The 21,262-nt window shown below is 44.3% G+C and overlaps 1 long non-coding RNA gene across 1 annotated transcript in view; it reads left to right on the forward strand.

Moving 5' to 3' along the window:
- Positions 1-20,144, forward strand: part of LOC144152319 (uncharacterized) — a 66,699-nt gene extending 46,555 nt beyond the window's left edge. Inside the window, exons 4-5 of the long non-coding RNA XR_013319144.1 lie at positions 6,250-6,333; positions 19,865-20,144. This is a non-coding gene — a long non-coding RNA (uncharacterized LOC144152319). The remainder of the gene's footprint in view (positions 1-6,249; positions 6,334-19,864) is intronic.
- The last annotated feature ends 1,118 nt before the right edge of the window (positions 20,145-21,262 follow it).

Raw genomic sequence — 21,262 nt, forward strand, 5'->3', positions numbered from 1 at the left:
CGCTTGGTGAGACAGAGGCGGCGTCCGCGGCATTATGTCGCTTCGATGGCCTTCAACAGCCGTTTTCACGCTAGCATGAGGGGCAGCTCCATGATGGCTAGAACGCGGATAGTGGTTGGGGCGAAAGGACATGAAGGAGCAAAAGAAATTGTCCGAAGGCACTCTTTTTCTGTAATTGAGCTGTTTGGTGGCTCGTGCAGGAGGAACGATACGGCGTGGTATGTTTGTTTTGTCCAAGGCATTCATTTCGGAGCAACGAAGGCGGGAATTCGTCGGGCGCAGGCTGCTGAAAAGAGTTTGGTTGAAAAGGCGTTCGGAATTTCCCGCAGTAGTTTTGAGGGCGATGCACGCATCCACGTTGACGTAAAGGCGAATGCAGCACAACCCGCCCCGGCTATTCTGGAGCGTGTCGGGTGCAAAGCGACTTCGTTGCACGCCTCCAGACGGGGGGGGGAGGGGGGCGGGTGTTTGGTTCGGATACTGAAGATAACTCAGTGCCTTACAACGTTCCCAACCGCCTACTGCAGCCAAGGTTCCGTCAGCGTTATTCGCATCAGTTGTGGCACAGTGTACAGCGTTGATTTTCTCATTTGTGCGTGTTTTTTAATCATAAAGACAATTTGGGAACCTTTACGACAACGAAGCAAAAACAAGCGAAGCTCAAAGACATTTCAATGATAAATAAAGTGCGGGGGTCATCATGCCGCGGTTCAGAGTTTCCGTGATTTGAGGGTTAAAACGGCAATCTACCGTTTTATATGACTGCAGAAAACTCTCAGTGATGTGCGGATTTGTCAGATAATCTTCAGATAGGCGTATTTTATATATCGAATTATCGATATATCGAATTTTTTCGCTATCCCTTTGGAGTTCGATATATCCGTGTTCGACTGTATCAGATAATACCCCAACACTACAAGCTGAGTCGCCTCAATCTTTCAGCAGCTCACGGGTTGCTCACTAGAGAATAATTGATAGGCATAGCAGGAAACACACGCACACTTCGCCCAACCCCACCCTATGCCATCGAACGCAAGGACACCTGAAACATGTACCGACTATAAGCCGCTGCACCCTAACAAATAGGGGGGGCTTGTAATCGGAAACCTGAGCTCAGGAACCGGGCATTGCACATGAGTAATTTCGAGCAGTGGGAGGCAGGGCTGCTTAGCTCTACTTCGGAAGCACAAGTTGCTGTCGTCCAGCTTGTAGAATACGCCACCAAGTATCACGGGTTCCTGGTTGCCGTCTGACTAACCTTCATCCCGAGCCTCCCTCTCGGGTGGCGGCGGCTAGCAAAGCTGACCTCTGAAGTTTTTTCTCCCTCTTTGGTTGATAGCTGTATCTTAAGGAAATGGGGCACCAGGAAGGATGTTTTCTCACGTCTTACGCTCAGCGCACACTTACTATGGGGCTTGATGTGCCTCGCAACACGCGAGCAGCGGCCGGAGCTGCTGCCGGGGCGGCGGTGGCACCACAAAGTCAGCCACTCGAAAAATAAAGAAAATGGGGATTCAACTCTTCCGATATTTATCGGCACACCGGCGGCTAACTACTGAGTTTGATCTGTAAAATGCGCAACGCTTGAATAAAGACCATGCAGTTACGTTCCCAATAATTTTACCCCGTTGCAAGCATCCCTCGCGGAAAATGAACGGCATCTTGAGGTGGTTCTAGATTTTGCAAACCAAATGACCTCGGTTGAGATGTTGAGCCAGTATTCAGTGGGGTGAAATGTTGGTTAACTACAAGATATCATATATATCCAACTGGGCCTTCTTCTTTATCCTGCTGCACACCTGTCTTAAACTTGATACCAGTCAGCTACATCGCGGAGACTTCAATCCAACTTTTTACAACCCTCCGCCCTGTTCGAGCGAAACGTTCCAGGTATATACTCAGGAGCATGTACATTATCACCTATTTTCTGTTCCTTTACCCGCATGGTGTGGGCCTGCCTTGAAATATACTCCGAATTAACAATGTGCATTAACAATGTGCATACCCATCTATACCACTGAGCAATGATAAACGTTTTTGCTGAGAAAGAAAGCGCCGTTCCAAAAACAAGGGGTTAAGCTGGTCCAGGACGCCGCCAGGACCAACGGTCCTCCGCCTAGCCCTGAGAAGAAGGTTTTGACACTACTCAGCCACGAATTTGCCCATTTAAGTAAAGACCTCGACACGTTTGTAATCTGAACTACTAAGGTTTCGCCAGGCATTCTTTTCTTGACACAGATTTCCCAAAATTACTAGACTTGTTTTACATTCGCTTCCTTTGTTTCTGTATTCTCTCGAAGGACTTTTCGATCGCTTAGCACTGGTTTTAATTTAGAAAAGATTTGCCTCAGCGTGCAAATGTTAGAGAAAAAGAACAAAAACCCGCTGGAACACAAACAAAAATTTCTCTGGTATTTTTGCTTTGCAAGCAAACTTCCGAGTAGTTTCAAACGGATTGCCTCAGGCTTATAAAACAAGATCTGCGTTTATAAATTCTGTGTTTGGGGGTTCTTCGGTGGCACCCTGAAATCTGGAGAGAACCTGCTCGTTTTTGCTGTGCGCTTGACGGCTTCTCGTATTCTGGGTGTGGTCTGGAGATCATGCGACTGTTGCTGTTGCCAATTTGTTTTAAAGCAAAGCTTTTTACCTCTACCCCCCAAGGGTTCTTTCGCGACCGTTGGTGTCGCTAGAAACCTTCCGCAAACAAATAAAAGAATTTGCTGCACCACCACGAATCGAACCTGGAACTAACAGAGTAACAAAGCAAGAGCCCGTAGTCTTACCGATTTAGCTACGAACCCACGCGGAGAGAGGGAAGAAAAGTGGTCCACTGACCGAGAACATCTACGGGTTTAACCCCTGCACTCTCGCTAAATGCCACGCGATAGCGATTAAACAAAGCTCACACCAACACATGGCATATCACTTCTAGTACGCCGATGGGCCTGTGACTTCCAGTGTTCGCGTAAAAAATCTCAGTTCCCTGTCTTCCGCCCTCACGGCAGACGATACCTCACGAAACACATCCAAATACTCCTTGATGGCCAGGCCATCGCTCCATGACCCCGCATCGAAATCCTGGGCCTACATCTTCAGGCCAACACCAAGATTATCGCATCCTTGCTGTACCTCAAACACCGCATCAATAAATCATACACATGATCAGGTGAGTTGCCACCAAGAAGCGAGGCCTCATGGAATCGATATTTTTCGATTAGTTCAAGCTTTCGTCTTCTCCAGAATCACTTACGTCAACCCCCTGTCTTTTTCTCGGTAAGGAGGACATAAAGATGCTTTATATAATGATTATAAAGGCGGTGGAGCAAGCCATTGGTCTTCCCATGAGTGCGCCCAGAGAGGCTGCTTAGCGCGGGGCTATACAACACGGTGGAAAAGCTGAGAGGGTCATGTTTCTATCCAGAAGCTCCGAATGAGCAGAACTGCGGCGGGTCGCCAAATCTTTCACCACATTGGCTGGGCAGCACAGAATATCACTCCGCTATGTACTACTGGGCTTTTGGCGACAAGAAATAAATATGCTCCCTTTGCTTAGAAATATGAACCCCTCAGACGACGAGGGTCGCCGACTAGCACGGGCTCAAGCGCTCAACATCGCCCTCGGTGGGGATCATGCAGTTATCTACACAGACGCCTCCAAACATCGAGGAAAGCAGTACGCCATCATCGTGGCTACTTCCAGAACCAACCTCCTTGCTTGTGCCTCACTCAAGACCAAAGACATGATGGCAGCAGAAGGGGCAGCCATCGCCTTGGCTCTCAACCAGGGGTTCGTAAAGTAGTCACCAATTCCTGACAAGCCCACCGGAACTAGATGTCGGGTTTAGTCTCCCGACCTTCACTGCGTGCGCTGAAAAACCACTCGCCAAATGGTTCCATTCAGGTCACCTGGACACCCGCTCAGGCTTCCATGGAGGGCCATGAATACACCCACCAAGCCTGCACTTTCACCCCCTGTGTAAAGGAACTGCACGAGGACAGTCACCCGCTTGTCTCGTTCAGGAACATGATGCAGAACTATCGCCTTCTGAAGCAGACCCTACGTTCGTCTTACCCTGACCTTTCCATAGAACAACAAACTACCGTACGGCTCATACAATCCAGCTCCTTCCCACACCGGACGCGTGTTCACTTAATGCACCCGAATCGCTACGACGCTGCATGTAAATTTTGCTCATAAGCAGGAACACTCTACCACATAATCGGGGTTTGCTACTTTAGCCCTGAGCACCCTCCTCTCTTTCTGTGAACTATCTAACAAGAGCAATGGGAGATGCTGCTGTCCAGCCCCTCTCTGCCTACCCAGCTTCAAGTGGGTAGGCTACAGTGAAGAAGGCTACAGTGAAGAAGGAACCACTCCCATGGGCCGCACTCTGGGCTGCTCAGAAATCTGAATAGAAGTATTCTCTTCCTCCCCGGCTCCTCTGCCACCGCTTTTACCGCTTCCGTCCACGACAGCAGAGATGGAGAATTGTGATCGTCTGACACCGGGTTTGAGCTTTTATTTTATAAATAAAGCTTCCACTCATGGGCTACACCAATACAAATCAACCAACCACCGTTCATGCCTCATGCAAAAAGTTAACCTGAGGAAGAATATCTCTTTCAAGTAACAAAGGGTGTGGTTAAGTACATATCACTTCTCTCGTGTTTCACGATTTGTAGAGCGACGTGAGTGCATTGATGTGATGTCGCATGTCTAATCGTTGTGGGTGCTGTTTACAGCTTTGCTTTCCAACCACATTCACCGAGTGGATTGGCGCCAATTTGTTTCCTTTCTGTGACTCTGGCCAATATCCTTATATCTTTTAACAGACTTTTGTTACCTTCGCTATTAGCTGACGCTAAGCATATCTTCATTTCCAGCTGCGTATGAAAATAAAAAATGCGTGAGCACGCCGTCTCTCGCTTTGCACGCAAAAGAAAAAGCCTATCTAGAGCTTCAATAATATTCTCTGTGAAAGCTGCGCCTTCCATATCTTTTTTTAGCCTTTCTGCGGGTTTATATGTTTCTTGCCTTTCCTGCCAGTAAAGCCTCAGTTGATGTCTAGCGCTCGTCCTGTGTCACTCTCTGTTCTTCTGTCCCCATCTAGTGTGCTTTTTACCATGTCGAAGTCCAATCATTCGTAAATCTGACGCGCTTCGGTAAAAAACTACGCACTGCTCTTTCTTCAATGGCCCAAGTTGACGGATAGCGTATTGCTACGCGGTTTTAAATTATTTTAGTGATGCAACAGTACGTTCCAAAATCACAATTTTGTATGTCAGATATAGTAATTGCAGTATATGGTAGAACGATAAGTGTTCCACGAGATATCAAAACCCAGAAAAATTGATTTTATCAAACGTTTTTGAGTTGTTGAACGCAGGCTTCCCAAGTGAGGCAGTGGCTCCTCTTTGGGGTTATCGCACCGACTTGACGAGGTGCGATAACCCCAAAGCAGGCAACGCCTGTAGCTGCTTGTTCTGAGGCAGCGGCTTTCTTTTGTATTCGTGCTCATTCGTGCTTCTGTGCGCGAGCCGTTACTTTAATTCCCACTCCATTTTTCAAGCAAACGACATCCATCTGTCCCACAGCGAATTAAAATTACAGCTGCCAATAACAGCGCTAGCAACGTAATGAGCCGATTGCATAACTTGTGATAGAGGCATCGGTGGTGGCGATGCCTCTATTTTCTTATATTTAAAGCTTTCTGATGTGAACGGGTCTTGTGGTCTCAAAACAAATGACCACAACACAGTCTCAGCTGTGTGAACCTTCATACGTGCGTCAACACATCCGGGATATGGTGCGTATTTCCTTACGAAGAGGTAAAAGTAGGTTCTTAGAATGTGCGGCTCCAGCTAGACTGCCGCACCATGCGTTCCCTTGTTCTAATTCCCCGATCCCTGACAAACGGGAAGCAATGTACTGTCATTATTGATTTATTAAAACGAGCGGGGGCTTTAGCTTTGTTTAACATTTTCCTTCACCATTTTACTGCAACTCTGAAATCAGGAGGTGCGATGCCTAACCAGTGTACTTAGTAAAAAAGGTATGGGCTCATAAATACCAAATACGGCGAACAATGCCGATAGACATGGCAACACAATGTGTTGCGGCGATATCGTCTTTACATATTCCGTCTGTGTTTCGGATTCAAACCATGCTCTTCAATGGCATCGTTTCGATGCGGTAACTTTCCATTTTGCCTGTTATTTAAAACATTTTTTTTTGATATCTTCTCGCAGGTGCAGGTCGCACACTGTTCACAATGCTGTATCTGGACAAGGATGAGAAATGTTCCATTTTTATGCAAGAAGCCTGGCCACCGAGTAAGATATGACCTAAAATTGAGTTATTGCTTTTTCTTTGTTTTTATCGGTTGTCGATATAAAATTGGGATTTATTTGAATACAAACATGAATATTTTATTGAAGGCAGATACTTTGGGAAAAGAGTATCAGTCAGGAAAGGCGGCGAAATTTGGGATGCAGGAGAAAACACTGTATGTGTAATAGTACGGCCTGTGCTGCTTTGCACTGGTTGGTTGCGGCTGTTCGCAACAAGAACTTGATATCGCCCATATTACAATTTTGCCCATCAATTTGTTCTCTGAAATCAGTGCGACCTTTCAAGGCCATACGTTTCGCCCTCAAGAAAATAGGGCGAGTGAATAAGCCCAATGCAATCTGGACCACCAGCAGCGAAGTATAAACGGAAATACCGAATTGTTGAATAAATGAGTTTGTCAAATGACCAGCGGAATTTTGTCCACTCGAGCAGAATAAAACTAATTGTTAAAAGCTATTCAGCGACCACCAACCAGGAATACCGGCACGGGAAGACCTCCCTGATCTCTCTTGGCCTTACCGGAAGGGGTTGGGTTGTGAGCAAAATATGCATGGTGAGGGCTATAAAAACATACAATAATACCGCATAGTGCCATTCGCCACCGGAATCAGAAGTAAACTTATTGAGCGTTGCCCTAAAAAATAAACACTAGCTAATGTGTTTTATGTCAAACAGCGTCCGCATAATTATGAATTATTTTATGCTTACAAGCCACCAGATAAGAACTCAAGTCCGGAAACAGGCCTAATTTGGAGGCTCCTCAGTTAAAACATGTTTTTAAGCCAAATTAGCGTGTAACAGATTCCTCCCTCGAACCAGAAAATATTTTGCAAAATTAAAAAGTGTTCAATATTTAAATAAACGTCATTCCTCCATATGTTCAATGCTGTTTTTAAATGATATCGTAATGATTTTGGACATTTCTAGGGCATACAAATTGCATTTTTGTTATGGTAACTCCAAGGTTCCTGCAATACAGTTTTACAATGGGTTTGTTATAAATAACTTACTACATGGAGAAATGTAACTTACACACACCCACATGCACACACACACACACACACACACACACACACACACACACACACATATATATATATATATATATATATATATATATATATATATATATATATAACACAGAAAATAAGGATTGGCAGTCAAGAAGACCTGGAGGTCGTGGGTTCGGATCCCACCTGGCGGGCATTTTTTCTTCGCTTTCTTTCTTTCTTTCCAAATTCTTGATCTGTTTCAATGGCCTACCACAACCTCCCCTTTGCTTTCCGAGGTCTTCTTGACTGCCAATCCTTATTTTCTGTGTTATTTCTACGAGTCCCTCATTTCCTATTCTGATTCGCTACATGCATAGCGAGGGCCTCTGTTCTGGCAGTCTTGGTGCCATAGGGAGCTTAAGAGGGTTCAACGCTGGTTGACCACTCTCGACATGTCGTAGACACTCGAGTCACGGCGCGGGGATTAAAAAAGAAGGTCCCCTTCACCCCGAGAAGTCAGAGTGGCGCTGGCTACCACCCCCAAGCACAGGAACAAAAATTACATTGACATAAATACCCCAGAAAGCGGGGGAGAAAATCGCCCCGCCGGTAGCGTAGTGGTTATCGCACCAGACCGGTATTCTGGAGGTCGTGGGTTCGGATCCCACCTGGCGGGCATTTTTTCTTCGCTTTCTTTCTTTCTTTCCAAATTCTTGATCTGTTTCAATGGCCTACCACAACCTCCCCTTTGCTTTCCGAGGTCTTCTTGACTGCCAATCCTTATTTTCTGTGTTATTTCTACGAGTCCCTCATTTCCTATTCTGATTCGCTACATGCATAGCGAGGGCCTCTGTTCTGGCAGTCTTGGTGCCATAGGGAGCTTAAGAGGGTTCAACGCTGGTTGACCACTCTCGACATATCGTAGACACTAGAGTCACGGCCCGGGGGTTAAAAAAGAAGGTCCCCTTCACCCCGAAAAGTCAGAGTGGGGCTGGCTACCACCCCCAAGCACAGGAAAAAATTACATTGACATAAATACCCCAGAAAGCGGGGGAGAAAACCGCCCGCCCTGTAGCGTAGTGGCTATCGCACCAGACCGGTATTCTGGAGGTCGTGGTGGGTTCGGATCCCACCTGGCGGGCATTTTTTCTCGGCTTTCTTTCTTTCTTTCCAAATTCTTTATCTGTTTCAATGGCCTACCACAACCTCCCCTTTGCTTTCCGAGGTTTTCTTGACTGCCAACCCTTATTTTCTGTCATATATATATATATATATATATATATATAAGACAGAAAATAAGGTTTGGCAGTCAAGAAAACCTCGGAAAGCAAAGGGGAGGTTGTGGTAAGGCATAGAAAGACATGAAGATTTTTTTAAGTCGAAAAGAAAGTGGTGATATATATGAAGTGAATATATATTTATATATATGTATATATATATATATATATATATATATATATATATATATATAGTCGTGAAGTAGAGTCCTTAGTTGCTGCAGGAATACGCACAAAGTAGAATAACGCTCTTCGGAGACTTCGGTCGAAACGGTGGAAATAAAGTCTCCGAAGAGCGTACTTCTTTGTGTGTCTAATATATTTAAAAATATATAAAGAATAATATATATATATATATATATATATATATATAGTTATATATATACACACATATACATATACATATGTGTGTGTGTAGCGGATCAGAATAGGAAATGACGGGCTCGTTGAAAATAAAACAGAAATAAGGGTTTGCAGTCAAGAAAACCTCGGAAAGCAATGGGGAGGATGTGGTGGGTCATTGAAACATATAAAGGATTTGAAAGATAAAAAGAAACTGGAGAAAAAATGCCCGCTGGGTGGGATTCGTACCCACGACCTCCAGAATACCGGTCTGGTGCGATGACCACTACGCTACCGTCGGGGCTATTTTCCCCTTCACTTTCTGGGATATTTATGTCAATGTATTTTTTTTCTGTGCTTGGGGATGGTAGCCAGCGCCACTCCGACTTCTCGGGGTGAAGGGACCTTTTTTCTTCACCACTTTCTGTCTATATTTCCAAATCCTTTATCTGCTTCAATGACGTACCACATCCTCCCCTTTGCTTTCCGAGATTTTCTTGACTGCCAACCCTTATTATTCAGAAATTACCTCCATCGGAAATCAAATTGCTGTCAAAGGGCCTAAAATTCTGTCCTTCATCGGCAAACGTTAATGAATTCGAACTATATCAAGACCTGGACAACTTTGTGAGAGACCTGCGCCTTCGGGAATACTTTCATGGGCGTCCCACTGAAAGCAAAAAATTACTTCCTGCCCCTTCAGACAAAATGTGGATACCAAATGAGCAACGGATAAGCACTTAGATCTATACATTTCGGCCATGCAAAAAGATATAATCAGAGAGTTCGAAAAACGGTTGCCCATCAGCGGTAACCCCGCTAGGTACGACCGTTAAGCGCTGAAGTGCCTGAGTGAGGATACTGCAAGTGTAATAAAACCTGCAGACAAAGGCGAGGCTGTGGTAATTATGAGAAAGCCTGACTATCTAAACGAGGGACAGCGACAGCTAGCTGACGAGACACTCTACCGCGAGTTCACTGACGACCCGACATTGCGATGTGAATCTGAAATTGTGGATACACTGAAGTTCTTCCTGCGTGATTGGAAAATAACCGATCCGATGTATCAGGTGATGCTACCCCAAAATTCTAAGCCAGGACGTTTCTATCTCCTACCTAAAATACACAAAGAAAAAAGCCCTGATCGCCCCATTGTATCCAGCAATGGAACAGCAACAGAAAAAATATCCAGTTTCATTGACCACCTGAATAAAGACATTTCCCAGACTTTCCCCTCATAGGTAAAGGATACAGGCCACTTTCTTTGCGAGGTTTCAGACCTCGAGGTCTCAACCGGCAGTTTTCTCGTCACCATGGATGTTACGTCCCTGTACACTAACATTCCTCACCCTGATGGCATCCTTGCCGCAGTCTCATGCTACGGTGACTCTAATTTCTGCTTCGACGTAACCCCTGGAAAATTGAAATCCCTCCTGCCCCTCGTGCTTGAGTACAATCACTTGGAATTCGACAATAGCCACTACCTCAAAATTAACGGCACGGCCATGGGTACCAAAATGGCCCCTACATACGCCAATATCTTTATGGCGTCATTAGAAACAGTGTTTATTGCAAAATGCTGTCCAACACCTACCCTTTATAAGCAATTCCTCGATGACATCTTCTTCATTTGGAGTGATGATGAAGCAATCTTCAGGAAATTTATCTCAGAAATCAACTCTCTGCATCCGTCAATCAAACTGACCTATCAGATATCAACTGGAACCATACATTTTTTGGATGTCACGCTCATATTATACCAAGGGATAGTCTCAACAACATTGTATAGGAAGCCCACTGACCAACAACGATATCTTCACTTCTACAGCAGCCATCCCCGCCATTTTAAAACATGCATACCTTACTCACAAGCACATCGGTACCGCCGAATATGCTCTGGACGAGAAGATTTCGAGAAACATATTGAGGAGTAAAGACCTCCCTGATTGGTCAAAAATATCCCGAAAAAATTACTGAAGACATATTTTCAAACAGAACACATTATGACTGATACCCAAAAGAAACCCGCCATGAGACTTGAACCCGCCATGAACACGTTTCTTATATAGGTTTGCATAAAACTGTGAGAAGGAGCGGAAAATGTTTCGGAAATGGAGAGTGTGCATACAGTCAGGCTACGCCTGTGTTACAACATCAACAAACAAACAAAAAAAAAAGAAAAAAGGGGGGGAGCGAGAGAGAGAAAAAGGGGTCGTGTTAACAATGCAGCGTTCAAGGTTGCACCATGATGGGTCAACGTATGCCGCGCGGGCTGCAAGTTCAGACAATGGGGGAAACTGGACAACCGCGGTTTGAGAAGAAAGGGAAGAGTACACAGTAAGGTATTCAGTGGCTGGAGAGACTGGTTCGGGGGAAGCGAAGATGGGTGTGCCCCCCGCGGATGAAGAGAATATATAGGGGGCACAAAAGAGCATTTCACAGAAGCTAGCAATTGAACAGGAAATAGGTAGGGTCACAAAAGGTTAAACATGAATAGATCAGAAAGAGTTAAACATTCTTAAGTGGTGGTGGGAACGAGGCCTCCTTCCCCAGCACAAATAGCATTGTTGAGCCGCATTAGGCTAATAAAGCTGCTGTATTAGGAGAGTTTCTGCGAATTCTGATGGCAAACTCGAGGGTAGGAATAATGAACATAGTTATAAAAATTATGAAGCCGCTAATTTTAATCGAGGGATAAGCACGTTAGTTTTCCGTAACTTTCATTAATTCCAAGTGTGGCTGACCCAAACTTGTAAATGAGATAAGATTCCCGAACCTCGCGGTCGTGGTGCGTTTTGAAGGCGGATTCTAAAATCGTTGCTTTAAGATGTTCAAATGCATGCCCGGGACTGTTCACATGTCTTGACAGGGGCAAATAAGGGCAGCTCTTTGCATGAGAGCGGTGATTATTGAACCGTATTCGGAAGGGCGTTTCAGTTTGGCCGATATATTGTTTCCTACAAACAGTGCACTCTAGAAGATATACGACATTAGCGGAGTCACAGTTAAAGTTACCTTTTATATTTACGTAGTAGTCTGAAGCCGTGCTGGTGGCGCGCTGTGTAGTGGTCATGTGTGGGCATACTTTACATCGGGGTTTATTGCAGGGCATGCAGCCAGTAGTTGTCGGTCGGTTGATACGAGAGTTAGTAAGAAAGTCACCTAAATTCTTATTACGCCGGTAGACAACGCGTGGTGGTTCGGGGAATATGCTTTTTAAGCGTTCACTTTGCATTAGGATATTGTGATGTTTTTTTAGCACGGTTGACACTCTTGGAGCGGAGGATGAGTGGGTTAAAACTAAGTTAGTTGGCGGGTTCCCGTTCAGGGCTTTTTCTTACAGATTTCGTTACGGTCTAATTGGTTGGCTCGCACAATAGCGTCGTCGATAACTTTTTCCGGGTATTTTTTATTCAGGAGGGCGGTCTTGAGTTCTCGACAGTTTGAGTCAAAGTCGGCTTGGTTTGAGCAAATTCTCCTAAATCGGTGGGCTTGGCTGTAAGGTATTGCTGTCTTGCAGCGTCTGACATGGCTACTTCGGAAGTGCAAATACTGCCGCGTGTCTGTCGGTTTTCTATACAGTTTAGTTTGAAGCCGACCTTGGAAGGTAGTAACGGTGACGTCCAGAAAGTTTACACTGTGTTCCGAATAGGAATGAGCAAGGAAAATACTAGGATGGGCTTGGTTAAATGCCTCAATGAAGGTGAGGAGCTCCGCCTCACCGTGTTGCCAGATCATTAATATGTCATCAATATACTTTTTATAGTACATTGGCTTTAAATTTTGGGTGTCAAAAAAGTTTGATTCGAGGTGAGCCATAAAGATATTAGCGTAGTTAGGTCCGATTCGAGTTCCCATTGACGTTCCGCTGACTTGCACGTAATGAACTCCGTCGAACTCAAAATTGTTAAGTTCAAGAATAAGCCTAAGGAATGTTTGGAGAGCAGAAGAATCGATAGGTTTGTCGCACGATGACTGCTCATACGCAAGGGGTACAGCGGCGATGCCATCTTCATGGGGGATGTTAGTATACAGTGACGCAACATGAAGGGTGACTAGAAGGCAGTTATCAGGAATTTCAATTTTTGAGATGTCGGAGAGAAAGTCATTGGTATCCTTAATGAAGGAGGGAAAGCTGGGCGGAATGTCGCAAATGAGATTATCCACATAGCGCGATAGGTTTTCGGTAACAGTGCCAATGCCACGAACAATGGGGCGCCCTGGGTTGTTCACCTTGTGAATCTTTGGCGGAAGATAGAATTTACCGGCTACTGGGCTTAAGGGGATCAGTGAACGAGCCGTGGTTTCATTTATTGTTTTATTTTTAACAAGCTCAGCAAGTTTATCTTTGACAATTTGGTTATAATCTTGAGTGGGATCATTGGGTAGTGCTTTATAGAACGTCGATACTGATAGGTGCTTATTGGCCTCGTTAACATAGTCGGTTTTGTCAAGGATTACGATTGCGCCTCCCTTGTCGGCAGGTTTAATAATTATGTCGGGAAAGCTTGCGAGTTCCTCTAGGGCTTTCTTTTCGTTGGTAGTCATGTTGTGGTGGAAAGAAATTTGTGTTTGGTATGCTTTTCGCACATCGCGTTGGACAGCTTTGATCTACATGTCGAGGCTACTATCACGCTGTGTGGGAGGGGTCCAGTGCTTATAGCTAGGTAGGGTTCTGCGGGCTTATTCCGTCGCGGGGTGATCGTAGAAGTATTCTCGTAGCCTCATGTTTCTGGCGAAGTTATCTAAGTCCTTAAAAAGTTGAAATTCATCAAAACCACCAGTAGCCGGGCAAAAGTTTAGGCCCTTTGACAAGACGTTCATCTGAGCTGGGGAGATGGTTATACTTGAAAGGTTCATTACATTCCCGGTAAGGTTTTCTTTTGTGACGGCAGGCGAGGGAAAAATATTAGTACAGGAGTTTAACTGAACTGTTTGGGGTGCAGTAGTCGAAGCATTTATTACAGTCGTAGTGACATTATCGGCCGTATTGTCAGAGTTGGGGCAGTTACTAGTGCCGGAGCTTGTTAGGCTGTTACGCATGTGGCCAGAGTTAGAAATCTTATCTCGGTTAAACTTTCGGTCTTTTGTTCGGGATATAGCGGAGGCCGTCTTAGATTCGTAGTTGCTTAAAAGGTTCAACTCTCTTTTGCTTAGTTCCTGACTAAGTAGTTCCTATTTCTTTCGGAGAGAATGGGCCGTAGTTTCGTAGTGATTGAGGATTATTTCAGTTAATTGTAAGGATGCTTTATCGAGTACCTGTTTCCACTTATTCATGTTGGACGGCGAGAGTTCGGTAGTAGCAGGTTTTATTCTAATCCTAAGACCCCTGGGAGCGACCGCGGCAGTCAAGTGCTGTGCAAGAGCGGAAACGTGCAATTCGGAACGTATGCGCTTTTCGGTGATTTTTCTTAGCTTTAAAAACTGTCTTGAAACGGGGAAGGAGGCCGCGTTACCTGTTTTTTTGTGTTGTAGTCAGTTGCTGCTATGCCGATTCTTTCGAAGGTTGTAAGGGCATGGGGCACGGAGGGCTGGATTTTGGACCCCGGATGGTCCGGCGGACGCGCTGCTGTTGGTTTTCGTGGGCTCGGCGGTCGCTGAAGATGCGGAGGTTGGGCGTGGCATGCTGTTGGTGCGGCGCAGGTCAGGGAGCTTCTTAGTGTCGCCGCGAGCGTTCCCTCGGGGCATTGTGGCCGCTGCAGGTTTGCCAGTAGGGGTTGGCATGTCGCTGGCGCGACGCTCGTCCGTGGACTTCGGGGTTGGGGCGCTGGCGCTCGCCCGGGGCGCCGTGGTTGTGGTGGATCTGGGGGGCAGTGGCGGTGGGCTGCTGGCACGACACTGCTCCGGGGTCCTTACACTGGATAGAATTGGAGGCAGTGGTGGAAAGTCGCTGTCATTTGGCAATATAGCCGGGGCTGCAACTGGGTCGGCGGTGCATGCGAAGTCGCGCCAGCCCAGAGGATTGCAGCGCTGTTGCATGAAGCAGAGTGCACGAATGTGGCCGGCCAGCAAGGCCACACCCTCGAAGCTCGGGTGTAAGCCGTCCGCAGCGAGTACTCGGCAGGCTGAAATGTGCTCAAAGCCATGATCGACGAAGCGGACAAAGCGTGAGTGGCGGCAAAATTCGCGGAGAAGTGAGTTGAAACGGCGTGCCTTTTCGTTGCAGCAGCGAGCGAAGCGAGAGATGCGGTAGTCGCGGCGGCGGTTAGCGGAGCGGGGAAGAATGAGACTGGCGTTAATAGTGGAAATGTTCGGTCGAGATTCCAGAATGAGGTCAGTCAGTGAGCGGTTGTCAGAGAAAGCATGTTCAGCGGAAGTAGAGCTGAGATCATTAGTACCAACATGCAGAAAAACTGTAGTGGCAGAGGCAGGGATAAAGTCGATCAGTGAGCGTGCGTCAGCAATGCATGCGCCAGGCTGAGAAACAAAATCGGGGGTTCTAGGGCAGAGGGGATCGAAGTGATGATACAGATACTTGGTCTGGGAGTTTCCGATCACAACTGTTGTGGTTTCGGTCTGCGGAAATTTCCAGATGATGCTCTTTGCTGTGGTCCTGTCAGCGCTCATGGTAGAAACAAATCTAGAGAAAGATAAACTCGCAAAGCGCGCAGAAATAGTATAAGTAAAGAGTCGGATACACAGCAAGAACAATAACAAACAATGTTTACTTACGTAGCGGCAACGGGACTTGCCTTCATCAGAGTAAAGTTACATGATTTTGCTGTCGCAAACATTTTGAACACGTTTCTTATATAGGTTTGCATAAAACTGTGAGAAGGAGCGGAAAATGTTTCGGAAATGGAGAGTGTGCATACAGTCAGGCTACGCCTGTGTTAAAACATCAACAAACAAACAAAAAAAAAGAAAAAAGGGGGGGAGCGAGAGAGAGAAAAAGGGGTCGTGTTAACAATGCAGCGTTCAAGGTTGCACCATGACGGGTCAACGTATGCCGCGCGGGCTGCAAGTTCAGACAATGGGGGAAACTGGACAACCGCGGTTTGAGAAGAAAGGGAAGACAGGCGTAGCCTGACTGTATCCCACCTGGCGGGCTGCCGTTTTTCCGGGAGCGTTTTTCCGGCCGCCGTTTTTCCGGGAGCGGAAAAACGGCGGATTTTTTATCGACTCATATTTTCGCCTATTTATCAATGTATCAAAGAAACGTGACAAGCACACGTCATTCGGCCCTATTAAATATTTCGAAAAAAGCCGAATAGCACTGGCAATAACGACTGCAACCTTAATATGTATCTTTACCGAGTCCCTCGTCCCGTATCTTTCTGTTCTGCTATATATATATATATATATATATATATATATATATATATATATATATATATATATATATATATATATATATATATATATATATATATATATATATATAGAGAGAGAGAGAGAGAGAGAGAGAGAGAGAGAGAGAGAGAATCAAAATATGAAATGAAGGGCTTGTTGAAATACGACAGAAATAAGCGTTGGCAGTTCAAGAAAACCTCGAAAAGCAAAGGGGAGGATGTGGTAGGTCATTGGAACAGAAAAAGAATTTGGAAAGGCAGAAAGAAAGTGGAGAAAAACTGCCCGTGAGGTGGAATCAGAACGCACGACTTCCAGAAAATGGTCTGGTGCGATGACCGCTACGCTACCGGCGCGGCTATTTTTTGCCTCCACTATTTTCCCCTCCACTTCGGGGTGAACTGGGGTATTTATGTTACGTTACTTTTGTTTCTTGCGCTTGGGTGGGTAGCCAGCCCCACTCGGACTATTCGGGGTGAAGGGGACGTTCTTTTTAGCCACCCGGGACATGAATCGAATGTCTACGACATGTCGAGAGTGGTCGACCAGCTTTGAACCCTCTAAAGCTCCCTATGGTACCAAGACTTGCCAGAAGAGAGGCCCTCGCTATGCATGTAGCGAATCAGAATAGGCAATGAGGGGCGTGTTGAAAGAAGACAGAAATAAGAGTTGGCTCTCAAGAAAACATCTGAAAGCAAAGGGGAGGATGTGTTAGGTCTTTGAAACAGATAAAGAATTTGGAAAGACAGAAAGGTGGTGGGATTGATGAAATTAATAATCACCGGCCAATTTCAATGCTACTCATTTTCTCCAAGGTCATGGAGAAAGTTATAAATTCTAGACTATCAAGTTACCTCCAAAAGCTGAAATAAATTCCCGGAAATCAGTATAGATTTCAAAAAGAGAAATCTACTCAATTTGCTTTATATAACATCAAGGATAGCCTTATTCGCAACATAGAAACCCGTCTTTATTCTGTAAGAATTTTCTTAGACTTTAATAAGGCTTTTGATTGAATTAAACATGATATTCTTTTTCTTAAACTGTCACATTATGGTATAAGGGGAACTTCACTTCACCTTTTTCGCAGCTACTTATCACTCCGTGGTCAATTCGTCTCAGTTCATGATGTTCAATCCGACAGGCAAAAAATATCGTATGGTGTACCACGGGGTCTATATTGGGGCCAATTCTATTTCTTTTTTACATTAATGATATTGATTCGATTCCGTTCACCTAGGATATTGTTCTTTATGCTGACGAGACGAATGTTTTTTTTCTTCCACTGATTTGGCAACCGTCATCGCTACTGCAACCTCCTGGTTAAAACAGCTTTAACTGTCGCTTGGATGCGAATGAATTACAGCTTAACGTTAAGAAAACAAAATATATCATTTCCACGTCTAAGATTAGGCCTATGAGAATTCCTTGCCCTCTAACATTTCAATCCCTTCCAATCGAAAGATTTCAAGTACACAAATTTTTAGGTGTTTTCTTTCACGAAAATTTTTTTTGGGATCACCATTTTTATTTTGTTAAACACAAGACCCCATAATATATTGCAGTGTTAAATAAACTGCGTTCTTTGCTACCAACACCTGTAAAGCATCAACTGTATTTCTCCCTTGTTCACTCTCGTTTGCAATATTGTCTGTTGGTTTGGGGCGTTACTTCTAAGTCCAACCTTAACTATCTCGTTTCGATTCAGAAAAGGGGTATTCGTTTTATCAATAACTTGCCTATGGCTGTTGATACCGTACCTTATTTCGCAAAAAATTTAATTATTAGTATCCAATATACGTACAAACTTACGTTAGCTGCGACCATATATCTTATCTATATAAGTGACCGCGAATTCTTTCTCTTAAAGTACACACACATTCATCCACACTACAGCTTTCGTTATACTGTTTTCCAGAAAAACAGGATCAGGACGAATTGCGGTACCCAGCTGTTAGAATGGCAGATAACAAATCATTTAAACTATCATCTCAACATAAGAGGCCTTATTGATGGTTGTAGTTGTTTATATGCAATGAAAAAGCAAATTAAACTTTACTTTAGGAATTTATGATGACTTACATTGACCTGATTTGCTACCTTCATGCTCTCTTTGCATCTGTTTATGTAGTGTTTATTCGTATTATAAACTATGCACCGCCTTTGTTTGCTGGCTACAACGTATGTATTAGTGTATTCCTGCTAATTCTCGTGTCAAATGTTGGTCATTGTATAACTCTGCGTTGCTATGTGATTGTCCCGTTTTTTATTTGGTTTCCTTTTTCTTTCTGTTTCTTCTTTTTTATGTGAGAGGTTTCCAAGCTTGAAATGCTGTCCGTGCTGCCAGTGTCACTGGGAGCAGAGGTCAAGTCAGACGACATTTACTTCACCTTTAGCCTCGGCACCATGTACGCAGTGCCAAATAAACTTCAAATTTCAATCAGAAAAGATTTTAATAAAAAAAGTGGCGAAAAAATTCCCGCTAGGTGAGATCTGAACCCACGACCTCCAGACTACCGGTCTGGTGCGATGACTACTACGCTACCGGCGGGGCTATTTTCCCCTCTACTTTCTGGGGTATTTTAAGGTACTTTTGTTTCCTGTGCTTGGGGTTGGTCAATCACGCATAAAAAGCAATTACGCCAGCGCGCGTGATTGCTTTTTCTGACGGCTCCGGAGTACCCTGAGTTCGCCATGTACCGACCAGATGTGTACCTTCAGGTGCGCATCATGCGGATGCACCTGTCTTCTTTCTCTTTCTAGTCATGAACTTTTGCCCTATTTTTTCTCTTTTTTCGGGTGCCTTTTGTATGGAAACATGCGCTAATTTCCTCTAGGAACTCCCTGTCTGACTACTTTTGTGTGCCCTTTCCTTTCCTCCCATCGCCACAAGCCAAGTTTACTACTCTCTCATGTTTCAACCACGCGATTCGGCTTTACTTAAAACGAACGTGTATAGCCAGATGTGCGCCATATGCGTGCATGGGGATGTCTTCTTTTGACCACTCTCCTTACCCCTGTGATCACGGGACGTTGAAACAAGCAATTACCTTATGACTTGATTGTGTTTTTTCCCATCCCTTTCATGCTCGAAACAAGCTATTCTGAATGTTTGTGTTTTTTTTTTGTTCTTCCGTCTTGCTTTCTCATTTTTGGCTGCCCTCCAATAATGAACCGAGTGTATGAACATGCTAGCTTTCTTTCCACTGCCCTCTCCCTTGCTACAATTGATATATATATATATCATCTTACCCTGTTGTCTGAATACATAAAATCGTCTTCCTGAAACGTGGAAATACTTTTATTTTTGAAATTTTAATTTGGTGTGTGTTTTTGTTAATTATATATAGATATATAGACATATATATATATATATATATATATATATATATATATATATATATATATATATATATATATATATATATATATATATATATATATATATATATATATATATATATATATATATATATATATATATAATATATATATATAGGTTCTCTTTTCGTAGTGCGTAGTGTTGAATTCCTACCGCTTTCCTAGAGTTCCGTTGGAGTGTTAGAATGTGCAAAAATATTATAGTGTTTATTTAACCCCATCCTTTTCAGATGGCAAAGTGGGTTGCGAATTGCGTGCTTGGAATGATTTCGCAAAAAGAACCCTCTCCAAGTGTCAAGCAGCGTACACTAAACACTGCAAGAACCACAATTACACGGTTGACAATTCCAACTGTTCGTATTCTGTGGCCAGCTCAGTGGCATAGGTGTACGTTGAACCAATATGTTTTTTTCGCCAGCTGTTCTTTAGATTTGGCGTAATAAACCTAGTAAGCCACCAGCTAAGTTGCTGCAATGATACGAGAGGTGGATACTTCTTCAATAAAAACAGATGCAATCTTATTTTGTTCATTTTGTTTTCCTTGCTATGAGGGCAGTACATAACACATATATTGTACGTTTTCCGTTTAAACTGCCTATATAGAGAAACCGTGTGGCGCTGAACCATGTTTCAATATTTTGCAACGCGCGTTCACTGCATCCCGTTCGTCTGGGCGGCCCAGTAGCGTGTTTTCAAAGCTACTTGTCGACATTATTTCGAAGAACGTCCATAAAAGATGCTTAGTTTTTCTACGTCTTGGCCAAGCTTTTGTTATATCTGTTATCTTGATTAGACAATCACCAGCCTACACCGAGGTTCATACTTTAGAGAGATAAGATGTTTGCTTTTCGTATCTGGGATCTGTAAACCTTTGTTAAAAATCGCTTAGAGGGCACCATATAAAAAATAGAAGGAAATCAAGGCACTCATTATTATGCAGTGATTACGACACCATGAATGTTCCTTTACCAAATGTGGCCCCTTCTTCATATAACCCTGCTTTAACTTCTACGTCTTCTCTCAGTTACTCTGACTCCGCACAATACCGCGTTTGCAACTCAAAGCAAATATGACATGCGTTGAAAGAACGTGCTCTGCTTCTCACCGAATTCCTAATTCTGCTATTTTCATTGTAGCATCACTGTGGCAGGCGAAACTGCATGTCGCTTGCACATGTTTCTTAGTCAAAAGCCCACAACTCGTTCCGTAGGTCCACCTACACCTTGTTTACGTGTCATTTTTCTCTTTCTCTCCTTACTAATACAACACACCTACCCGTGCTGATATTGCAAAGCAAAAAACGACATTAGCGGGACTACAGTTGGCTATTCGCCTACTTCATACTTCTCTAATTGGCACGTCTGAAGTGCGTATACCGGCCGCAACGCGTCTCTAACAACCTACCAAAGTCGAAGCCCGCAAAGCATTTGCTACCTATTGTTAGCCCCATTTGCAGACCTGGGTAGCCTTGAAAATTTGACGAGTCTTCCATTGCAACCACTATCCAAATTGTTGCGTTTTTTATCTCTCAACCTCTGCGGAGTTGGCATTCCAGGACGAGTTCACTTTTCAGCCTATTGACTTACCTACGCCTTTTGCAAAGAAACATGGTACTGCGCACTCCTCGG

Source organism: Haemaphysalis longicornis, unplaced genomic scaffold (assembly GCF_048455015.1).
Source record: "Haemaphysalis longicornis isolate Haplotype H1 unplaced genomic scaffold, Haemaphysalis longicornis Haplotype H1 scaffold_9, whole genome shotgun sequence".
Lineage (NCBI taxonomy): Eukaryota > Metazoa > Arthropoda > Arachnida > Ixodida > Ixodidae > Haemaphysalis > Haemaphysalis longicornis.